Below are 10,624 nucleotides of genomic sequence, written 5' to 3'. Positions count from 1 at the left end.
AATGTACAATAGGGTTTATCACAAAAACCTATTTTTGCCCCATTTAGGAAAACACTAGAAAAATCACTGTAATGTGGGATTTTAAAATTAACTTATAGGTCTATATTTCACTTTAAATGCACGTAATGGTATTTTCATATATCTTGGTGTCTGAAACAAAGATCCAGAGAAAACCTCATAAAAATGTCCTCATAAAAATGTGTGTGTGTGTGTGTGTGTGTGTGTGTGTGTGTTTGCGTGTGTGTGTGTAGTGTTTCTGTGGGAACAGAGGTAAGGAATGTTGACTCAGTTTTAGAAACAATAATGAATTATGTAATAAGTACTTTATTGTTATGGCATATGCCTTCAAGGATTTTTATGCAACCCTCACACATAGGATTAAGTCATTTGTAAAACCTTTTCCTGTAAAATAAAATAAAATCTGTCATGTCTCTGTAGCTCTCACATCATAAGAAAAGTGCTGAGCTATGGGGAAAACGTTAATGCTTAAAAAAAAAAAAATCCTCCTATAAATTGTGCAATTATGAGCTTAAAAAAAGAGAAAAACTACAGGCTTAGATTTTACTTTAAATGTTAGTGGACCACAGAGTCCCAAAAAGAGTGTGGGACAGTGGGTCTCAGCCTTCCAATGCTGCGACCCCTTGATACAGTTCCTCATGTTATGGTGACTCCAAGCCATAAAATTATTTCATCTCTACTTCGTGACTGTAATTTTGCTACTGTTATGACTCATAAATATCTGATATGCAACCGCCATGGGGGTTGCGGCTCACAAGCTGAGAACTACTGGAATAAGTCCCATGTCATTCTCAGTTCAACTCTTTTTACAGGATTGTTTGTTGTTGTCTCTTGTTTGTTTTGAGACAGGGTTTCCTCTGCATGGGCCTGGCTGTCCTGGAACTCTGTCTGTCTAAACCTCGAACTCAGAGATTTGCCCACCTCTGCTTCCTGAGAGCTGGGATTGGTGACACCACCACCACCCAGGCTCCGTTCCCAGTTCTTTTATTCTTTTCTTTTGTTTTTTAGAGATAGGGTTTCTCTGTGTAACCTTTACTATACTGGGACTTACTCTGTAGACCAGCCTAGCCTGGAACTCACAGCAATCCCCCTGCCTCTGCCTCCCTAGGTGCTGGGATTAAAGGCATGGGCCACCACACTCAGCTCCATTCCCAATTCTTAAAATTATATATCAAAATACTCAGTTTTTTTTTTCTTGTTCTTAAATGCAGTTCGTTTATACAGCATGAAGTTCTGTAGTGAGACCAACAGCACCAGATTCCTAAAGGTGGAATTGGCCTTGCCCATTCTATGCTTTTGTAGCAGACACCTGAGGCATAGTAATTTATAAACAAGCAAATGAACAACAAGAAAAATAAAAGCAAAGATGAATTCCTCACAGGTCTGGAGGTTGGGGTTCAAAGCATAGGGCCCTTCTGCAAAGGGCAAAGAGAAGGCTAATGAGAGAGAGAAGAAGTCCTAACCTGGGATCATTTTTAAAATCAGGAACCTCTTTCCCAATAAATAATACAATCCCAAGATAATTACATGAACTATAGGAGTAAAGCCTTCAAGATTTTATCTCCCTCTAGAACTTTCTGGGTCTCCAGAAGTTTCCTTACATTCAACGTTCAACACATAGCAATGAGTCTCAAAGGCTTTGGGCTATCTTGAAACCTCCTTGTGACTTTCTTGAGCTGTAAAATCATAAATGAGAAAGGACCAAAAACCACACCATTGGGTATTCCTCAAGCCAACAATATATTAATAAAATTACTATAATTGTTCATTAAATGTTTTTTTGCATGTCAAACATTATAGGAATATTTTTGAGGTCCTTCCAACATCCTTGTGAGTTTATTATTATTTTACATAAAAAGGTGAGAGATTGAATAACTTATCCAAGATCACATAGAAAGTAAGGAGCAGAACAGGATTTAAGTCCAGTTTGGATCTAATATCACATTCTTTCCACTATTAAATCCTTTCAACAATGGTTCTTTGATGTCGCACTGTAAGAACTTAAAAAAAAAAAAAGTTAAGTTCTTAACTCAGAGAACTTATTGTCCAGCTTCTTGGAAACATGTCTGTAGTGAAATGGAAAATGAAGCACAGACCTACCTCCTGCAGAGACCTTTGCAGGATTCGCTATAGCGATAAAGACCAAGAGAGCACTGATAGCAGTGCAGCCGTCTAGCTAGGCTTCAGTCAGCAGAGCAGGTATGGAAACAGGGCCTCTGCTGAGGAGACGGAGGATGAAATGGATGGAAAGAGGAAGCAAACTCATCACAAAAGCATCACATTCCATCTATACTCTGACTAAAGCAAGCAAGACAACAGATGAACACATTATGCTAACACAAAAAATGCCAAAATATAACCTGGAGCACTGCTGCTTGGCCATTTGTCTCACCTCCTCTTTGGGCAAAAGGATGCTATAAATTCTTTATGTAGAGCCAGAAAAAGACGGCCATATGTGGCTTTGCCTCTGTCTCCATTCATGGAAGCTTGGGTAAGGTAGGCACTTGCCTTGAGATTAATTCAAGTAGAGTTTATTGCTAAGGTTCTACTTAGCTTTAAAATTCTGCAGTTCAGCTGGTAGTGATAATTACGGTCATATTGTTTCGGACAAGGGAAGGTGCTCACACCAATCCAACAAAGTTCTTGGCTGTAGGCTATAGAATTGCTGTAGAGAAGACAGCAAACGACGGGCCACACAGGGTTGTGTACACCCTTCATCTCGGCCCTTGGGAAGTAGCAGTGTGTAGATCTGTTCAAGATCAGTCTGGTCTACATAGCGAATTCCAGGCCAGCCGGAGCTACATGGGGAGATCCAGCAAGTAGTGTTCATTCCCAGGCTTATGCTGCTTGCATGTCTGGCCCTCATTAGCTACTATGCAAGATCTAGACAAGAGACCTTTTACTTTAGTTACTGGTGACCCACTGGCCCCGATCGTGACCTCCAGTTTATGTCACTCACTTGCCTTCTAAATGTATATATCAGAGCAGACAGGCCCAGAGGAGAACAGGTAACACATGGAACTTTAGCACCAAGGGAGTCTTGACAATGATTGCCCTCCCATCTAGTCTTTGGAGCATAGAAGTTAATCTTAAAGAGCGAATGAATGTTAAGAAAGCGCTGTGCAATGTCAGTGTGTTACAATGATCTACCAAAAAAAGGGAGAGGCGTGCAAACAGAGCAGTGATCCTCCCTAGCTTGGAAGAAGTCTTCAGACAAGCATAGGTCGCTGCTCTTTGAGTTTTGTCTGGGAGCCCTGAAGGAAAAGATGGAGGCTTAGGTGTGGGAATTTTCCACATACACTTCAGAAGGAGATGGGTTCCACAACGGTACACAGACACCTTGGCACTTCACAATAGATGTGATGCTTCAAGTGAGCTTTAAGGCAGCAGAACATCACTAGGAAAGGAAGGAAATGCCACCAAAACAAGAAAATGCTTAGCATAGAGACAGAGGGAAGGCCTACTCCGGGAAATGCTGGTTAGCCCGTCAGAACATCTTAACTGCGAATTCTTCTATTGCTGTTTAACGTTTTACGATGTCAGCTCACTCCTCGTTTAGACTTTCCCCTATGTGCATACATGTCGGTTGTCTTTAAACTTACTATAAGGAAAGTTCATCTAATCAATAGACGTGCACAAACACAAAGATGAACGAGACTCATCAAACCCACCCTTATAGGGAGACATTTTAGCAGGGGCCTGTTAGGCCACAGAAGTTCCCGGTATTTCTCTCTTAGGAGAACATGCAGATAAAAGAGAAGGCCAGCTGGGAGCTCCTGGAAGGCAGGACACCGATTCTTCATGCCGGAAACCACTACAGTTATTAAAACACTGGCACATAGCAGATGCTGGGGAAAATTTGTTAATTGGGAAAAAAAATCATAAAGTAGAATGTGGGAGAGGGAATAAGATAACTTGAGATCAAATCAGCTTCTCATAAGGGCTCACAGTGAATAAAATTGCTTTTCCTTTGTAACATTTTATGTATCCCGACACATGAAGTTTATCTGTCTGATTTTTTTTTTCCTGTGAGGGATTGAGTTCAGGGTCAAATGTCTCTGTGGAATACGGTGGTTCAAGCCACACTCCAGTGATTAATATCAGAATGTGTAATGAAATTTTACCTTTGAATTCTAGATGAGATATTATTTACTACTTGAGCATATTTACGGTCTATAATTTTGTAGAGATACTTCTCCAGGACTCTGGCTGTATCTTTATACTTCGGTCATCAATTGCATACATGATGTCTTATCTCAAGTTTTGTTTCTTGTTAAAGCAATTCATGGATCATTTTATATGCTTTTTTGTCATCCACAGGATGTGCACATTTGCTTATAGATCCAATTTCCTGCCAAATGTGGGAGAGTAGCTTTAAAATGTGTCCCTCCATTGCTTGACTCCTATAACTCTACCCAGTGCTTGAACAGATCCTGAGCCATAGTGATGCCAGCCTCTTGGGGTTCTGGTCTGGAAATAGGATGATTCCATCTTGGACTAGTGTAGCCAGAGGGAGGATGAGGACAGAGGCAGTCTCCTATGCTAAAATTGGAAGGATACGGTGGTGATTAGCATAGAACCTGGCAAGGATAACACATAGATTCATGAACCCTTCCATAGTTTTCTTTTTTACTAAAAAAACAAAACAAAACAAAACAAAAATAATAAAAAATAAAAAACCCATGATTTAGAATACATTAGTCTGTATGGCTTTGAAGGAGTTGATTTCCTGGATTTACCTGTAAGAGAAGAGCTTGTTCTGCGTGTTCCACACTAGAATTCGGCAGCACTGTATATAAACTTAGGGATATTTGACTATTGACAGGTTTCATCTTGATTTGCTTATGCGTGTGGCTCACCCTATCCTGCTCATCTTTTGAGGAACACTGGTATTTCTAAGTTGAACCAGTTAATGTGGTGATGCTCGAACATTTAACTCCTAAATCACTCAAGAATTTGTTAGAAACTTGAATTCAGGCCCCACCCTTGCCTGAGTAGAACTGGGAGTTGACATAGCTTCTTGTCATTTTGTTTGTGTTTTGCTTTGTATTCTGGGCATTGAACCCAGAGCCTTGTCTCGTGTTAAATAGTCAAGACTTCAGCTCTCTGCTCATAAACATCAGTGACACTTATCTGGTACAAGGGCAGCACTGGAATATATCCCAGCTGAAAATATCCCAATCGAAGGTTCCTAAACTCTGGTCTTGAGGCAGCATGAATGGTCGCTACTGGGGAACAGTAAGCAGAGGCCATCCCTGTGGGTACTCCAACTTGTGAGAATGAAGACAGGAAGATGAAACCTTGGCAGACTGCCTTAGGATTTCTATTGCTGTGAGAGACATCATGAACTGATTGGGGCTGGCTTACAGTTTTGGAAGTTTAGTCCATTATCATCATGGCGGGACTCATGGCTGCACACAGGCAGACATGGTGCTGGAGAAGGGAGCTGAGATTTCTCCATTTGGATTGGTAGGCAGCAGGAGAGACAATGTGCCTGGGCATCACTTCCTGAAAGCTCAAAGCCCACTCCATAGTAACACTCTTCCTCCAACAAAGCCACACCTACTCCAACAAGGCCACACCTCCTAATAGTGCCACTCCTTATAGGCCAAACATTCAAACAGGTGAGTCCTTGGGGGCCCATTATTATTCAAACCACTATACAGACCCTGACCACCAAAGAAGTAAAGAGATGTATTGAGATATTAGAAGACCAAAGTGGCCAAAATTCACAGGGCATAGTACTAGGTTGGAAAATGCTGCCTACACTGAAAATCCAGAGAGCGACTAAGGGTCTCCTGAGTATCGGTTGGTGCGCAGGGGAAATGGATGAGGCTGGGAAAAGATGCATCTCAATGGAACAGATATGGCTTCTATAGGGGGTAGTTAATTTTCCACCAGCCAAAGAAGATGCATGTTCTCCCTGAAGGCCTCAAACTCTTTCTGCTTGAGACTCCATTTTGTCAAAGAAATTTTTACACAGCTAAGAGCATTCAGGTATGTAAAATGGGTGTACAAATCTAACATTTACTATTAACAAATCATTAAAATATTATTTAAAAATAATTCTTTGGTATGTATACATATGCTTTTTATTACCACTTATTGAAGTTGAAAGCAAGTTTGCATACTAATTAGATAGCTTTGCTTGTTTGTTTCTGCATGAAGATTTAAATCTTGGCTGAATATTTGATAGCATGGGAAATGGAGCTTATTCAACATTTTTCAGAGTTGAGTTATATTTTGATTTTATAATTGTCAGTGCTCAGAGTGGCGTTTCACAGAAATACACAGAATCAAAATGGCAGTGTGTTTAGATTCACTTTAGAAGCTGTTGGAAATCCTGTCTTAATCCCAAAGTAAATTCATTTAACACTATTTTATGGAACTCAAGCCGGCAAATGAAATTGCAAAGCTTTAGTTGCTGTTTGTTTGTTATTTTTGAGACAGGGTCTCTATAAGTAGCCACAGCTGTCCTGCAACTTTCTACGGACATCAGGCTGGCCTTGAGCTCACAGAGATCTGCCTATCCCTATCTCCAAAATGCTAAGATTAAAGGCATGCACCACTACACCCAGCTTCAAATTGCAAATTTTAAAATCAAACATTCTAACTCAATGCAACCTAGAGATAAACAAATTTCATTCATTCTGAGAATTGATAGTAGGAAAATACTACACATTTTTGTTTTCTGCAAAACATATAGGAGTCAAAAACTTAGCATTTGCAGTAAAAACACTGCAGTTTGTTAAAAAAAGACTTCATTTATGCATTGAGTACTCTATCTGCATGTATGCCTACACGCCAGAAGAGGACATCAGATCTCGTTATATAGATTGTGAGCCATCATGTGGTTGCTGGGAATTGAACTCAGAACCTCTGGAGGAGCTGACAGTGCTTTATACCAGCTGAGCCATCTCTCCAGTCCCCAACGCTGCTGTTCTCAACATACAGTTGAACCTGTGCAATGCGTGTTGGGGATTCAGAACCAAGGAGGGAGTGAAGTTGTACAACACAATGTAGAGGAACATGGCCATAAACATCTCAGATCTATTCTGCATTCGGTTTGAATTATTTTTTATTGTTAAGCATTCAACCCAATGTTTTCACAGCCCCTATATTCGGTCATGCGACCCCCATGGGACTATGACCTGAGATTCTAATGCCTGGAGCTGTGTTCTGATCCTTGGAGCAAAGGTGGAGTACTCGGAGGTATTGCTTTAGTAATGGAACAAAATCAGCCCTCAAAGGCTTTGCTAACCCCAATTAAGCTTAAAATGAGCAAGTTTTGACAGGTTTAAATGATTTCCAAATAGCATGCCTACATCTCAGGACAGAGCTCAAAAATATTGAGAGAAAATTCACAGGTATTAGGCTCAAATAAAAATTTACCAGGAAAACAAAACCATAGGAAGATAAAAGTTAATAAATAAAAATGGGCCGACAAGCAAGAGAAATTAGCAACAAGAGTATTAACAATGACAGCCAATTCTACTTGTTCATGTGACAGAAAAGGCAGAGAAAGGATTAAGCATGTTAGGAAATAAAAAATAATCCAAATGAAACACCAAGAAGTTAAGATCTGATGTCTGAGATGCAATATAATCTGCTCAGTTCTGCAGGGTGAAAGATTAAATACAGATGTAGCCCCAGTAACCATGCAAATCAAACGCATGGAGAAAGGCCAGGAAAAATGGGTAGAGCTTTAGTGATCTGTGGGACAGTTTTAAATGAACTAGTGTGTGCACATAGAGTCCCTAGAAAAGAGGGTCAGAAAGAGTATTAATAAATGAATAGAACAAAATTTCTAAAAGGCACAAAAATTAAATCACTGAATTCTAAGAACAAAAACCACAAAAGGGCACTAAGGAATATGAATTATTAATGATGAAAATTCATTAAAAGCAGGTGAAGAGAGGCTGCAGCAATGGCTCAGCAGCTAAGAGCACTTGTTGCTCTTGCAGAAGACCGAGGTTTAGTTACTGGTACCCACATCATAGCTCACGCCATCCCTAACTCCAGTTCCAGGGGAATCTGATGCCCTCTTCTGACCTCTGGGTACTAGGCACATACATGTATGCAGACAACACACACACACACACACACACACACACACACACACACACACACACAATTAAATCTTCTAAGAAGGCAGTTGAACAGTAAACCACTATAGTTCGTGTAGAGGAGTGAAGGGTAACAATGGTGTCAAACATCTTGTCAGAAACAACTTCTGGGTGGTAGCTGTGCACACCTTTAATCCCAGAACTTGGAAGGCAGAGGCAGGTGGATCTCTGAGTTCGAGGCCAGCCTGGTCTGCCAAGCAAGTTCCAAGACAGCCAGGTCTAAACAGAGAACCCCTGTATGGAAAACAACAAAACAAAACAACAACAACAAAAGGAACAACGTTAATGTTAAGGTTCATAACGGAGCAATATCTTTACTGAAGAAGAAGAAAAAAAGCATCAACTTAGATTTCAAAACCCAGTAAAGATGCTCTCAAAAACTGAAGGTGAAATAATGTTTTTCTCATTCACATGAACACTGAAATAATTCATCACAGCAGAATTGAAGTACAAGAAATGATAAAAAGAATTTCTTCTCAACAACAGAAAGTGATCCTAAGAAGAAACCTGTATCTCTAAAAGAAGTAAAACAAAACAAAACAACAACAAAAAACTGTTTATAGACAAAAAAGGCACATAAATGTAAAAAATTTTATTTTCTTTTTAAAAATAAATGATTTCAAAGGTATTTGGCAGATTAACAAGGCTCTGAAGTTGTATACAATGTATCATATTGAGAGTTCATAGCATAATGTAAAATGTAAGTATAAAGAGAGATGTATGACAACGGCTTTAGAAAAGCCTGGGGGTGGAAGGAGAGTCTGTTAGAAGGCCTTTGTCCTACTTACACAGCGATACATTGTCATTTAAGGTAGACTGTAGTAAGTTTAGGATAAACTCAAAAGAAATCATCAATACCAAAAAACAGAAATAGTTCTAGCTAATAGGCCACCAAAAGGAGTAAAGAGAATCATAAAAAAAAAAAAGCAGAAAATAAGGAAAGGGAACAAAGAAGTGATTCACACTAAATATGAACAGGGAAATGAGGCAGTAAACCGTGTTGCTAGGGCACCAGCCTGAGCTCTTACGCAAGCCAACAAGTTGACTTTGATCTCCTCTCTGCATGAAATTTCTCTTCCAAACTTGAAGAGCAGAGGATTAGAAACTTGAATTCACCGTGGTTACAAAAGCAAAATGCTCCTGGCAATGATTTCTTTTCTGACTTCAGCAGTTCACAGAAAGATGTTAAGCAGGTTCAGCCAAGAGACGCACACACACGGAGCCCTTACCTAATTCCCATTGCTATAGCAGAACACCCCAGGCAGGGTTCCAACGGGAAAGGCTTTCCCTCTGTCCTCTTGGGGTATAAGAGACTCTGTAGACCTCTGGCCAGACGATTGTTTTGTGGGATAATGTGCTTGGAGGTGACCCCTACGGCGCATCCTATGCCACGCCACCCTCACTTGGCATTCTGAATCCATTAGTTCCTTTTCAGCTCCTGGCTTCCTCCACTGCCAGGGTCTTATCTAATGTTGCGCCTACTTCAGAAACAGTTTTATCTCTTCCCGTCTCTCTCATTTACTTCGTTCTCCTTTGCTCTTCAGATCATCCTCTTGTGGTCTTGAGAGGTTAAACAAGGCCTTGCACAGCACATGCTAAGCAAGGCCTACACCTAACGAGCCAGATCTCTGCCTCATCTTTAACATCGCCATACAAACCTGCCTCTGCCCAGCCCATAGCTTCATCTGATCCCAGATCTTTATCTCAGTTTGAAACTACAGAGTGTGTAGCATGATCGGACGGCAGATGTGGAGGCAAAGACATTCTGAGTGTGTTTATTACCTGCAGCTATTAAAATAGTCCATCTCCAGCCTCCAAGTCTCTCCTATGGCCACTGTTTAGGAAAATTGGTGGGCTCCATCATGTAGACTGGGTAAATCAGTGAAGGAAAACTCGAGAAATAAGAGGCGTAGAAACCAGGGAGGAAAGTACAAGGGCTGAGAGAATAATGAGCCCCAAAGGAGCCTAGGCACTGTAAACGGGGAATGGGCAGCAGGGATGTGAACGAGGGTTGGGATGAGGCCGGGCCTGAATTATACGATGTTCAAGAAAACACTGGGAAAATGTGTAGAAATTTGAGAGTGAGGGGAAAGGGATGTGGACCCCTAATGCGTCTCTTGGCCACTGAATCCCTTTCGATAGTCCTTGAGAGGACCAGAAAGGATAGAAGTGACATCAGTAGAATTTTGGTTGTTGTATTCGCCAGAACAGGGAGCACAGCCTGTTCCCCAGGGGCACTGACGTGGAAACTACAATGTGTTTGTGGCCAAGGTCTATATTTCCTCTCTCTAAGGCATCTGCAACTCTTCTAGGGGCTGACCCACTTGCCATGGCTTCTCCCGGCATCAGCTCTAACCCAGTTCCAGTGAGGAGCACAGGACTTAGTCCTGTCCAATCAGAGACCCACACTCTGCTGGCTCAGAGCAGCTAAGAGTGTGTGTGTGTGTGTGTGTGTGTGTGTGTGTGTGTGTGTGTGTGTG

The 10,624-nt window shown here is 41.0% G+C and overlaps 1 pseudogene; it reads left to right on the top strand.

The window, feature by feature from the left end:
* Positions 1 to 4,544: 4,544 nt before the first annotated feature.
* LOC129690556 (U6 spliceosomal RNA) lies at positions 4,545 to 4,642 on the top strand (annotated as a pseudogene).
* The last annotated feature ends 5,982 nt before the right edge of the window (positions 4,643 to 10,624 follow it).

Source organism: Psammomys obesus, unplaced genomic scaffold (assembly GCF_907164565.1).
Source record: "Psammomys obesus unplaced genomic scaffold, mPsaObe1.curated_primary_1811, whole genome shotgun sequence".
NCBI lineage: Eukaryota > Metazoa > Chordata > Mammalia > Rodentia > Muridae > Psammomys > Psammomys obesus.
Note: the sequence above shows the minus strand (reverse complement) of the source record. Positions and strands in the feature narration are given on the sequence as shown.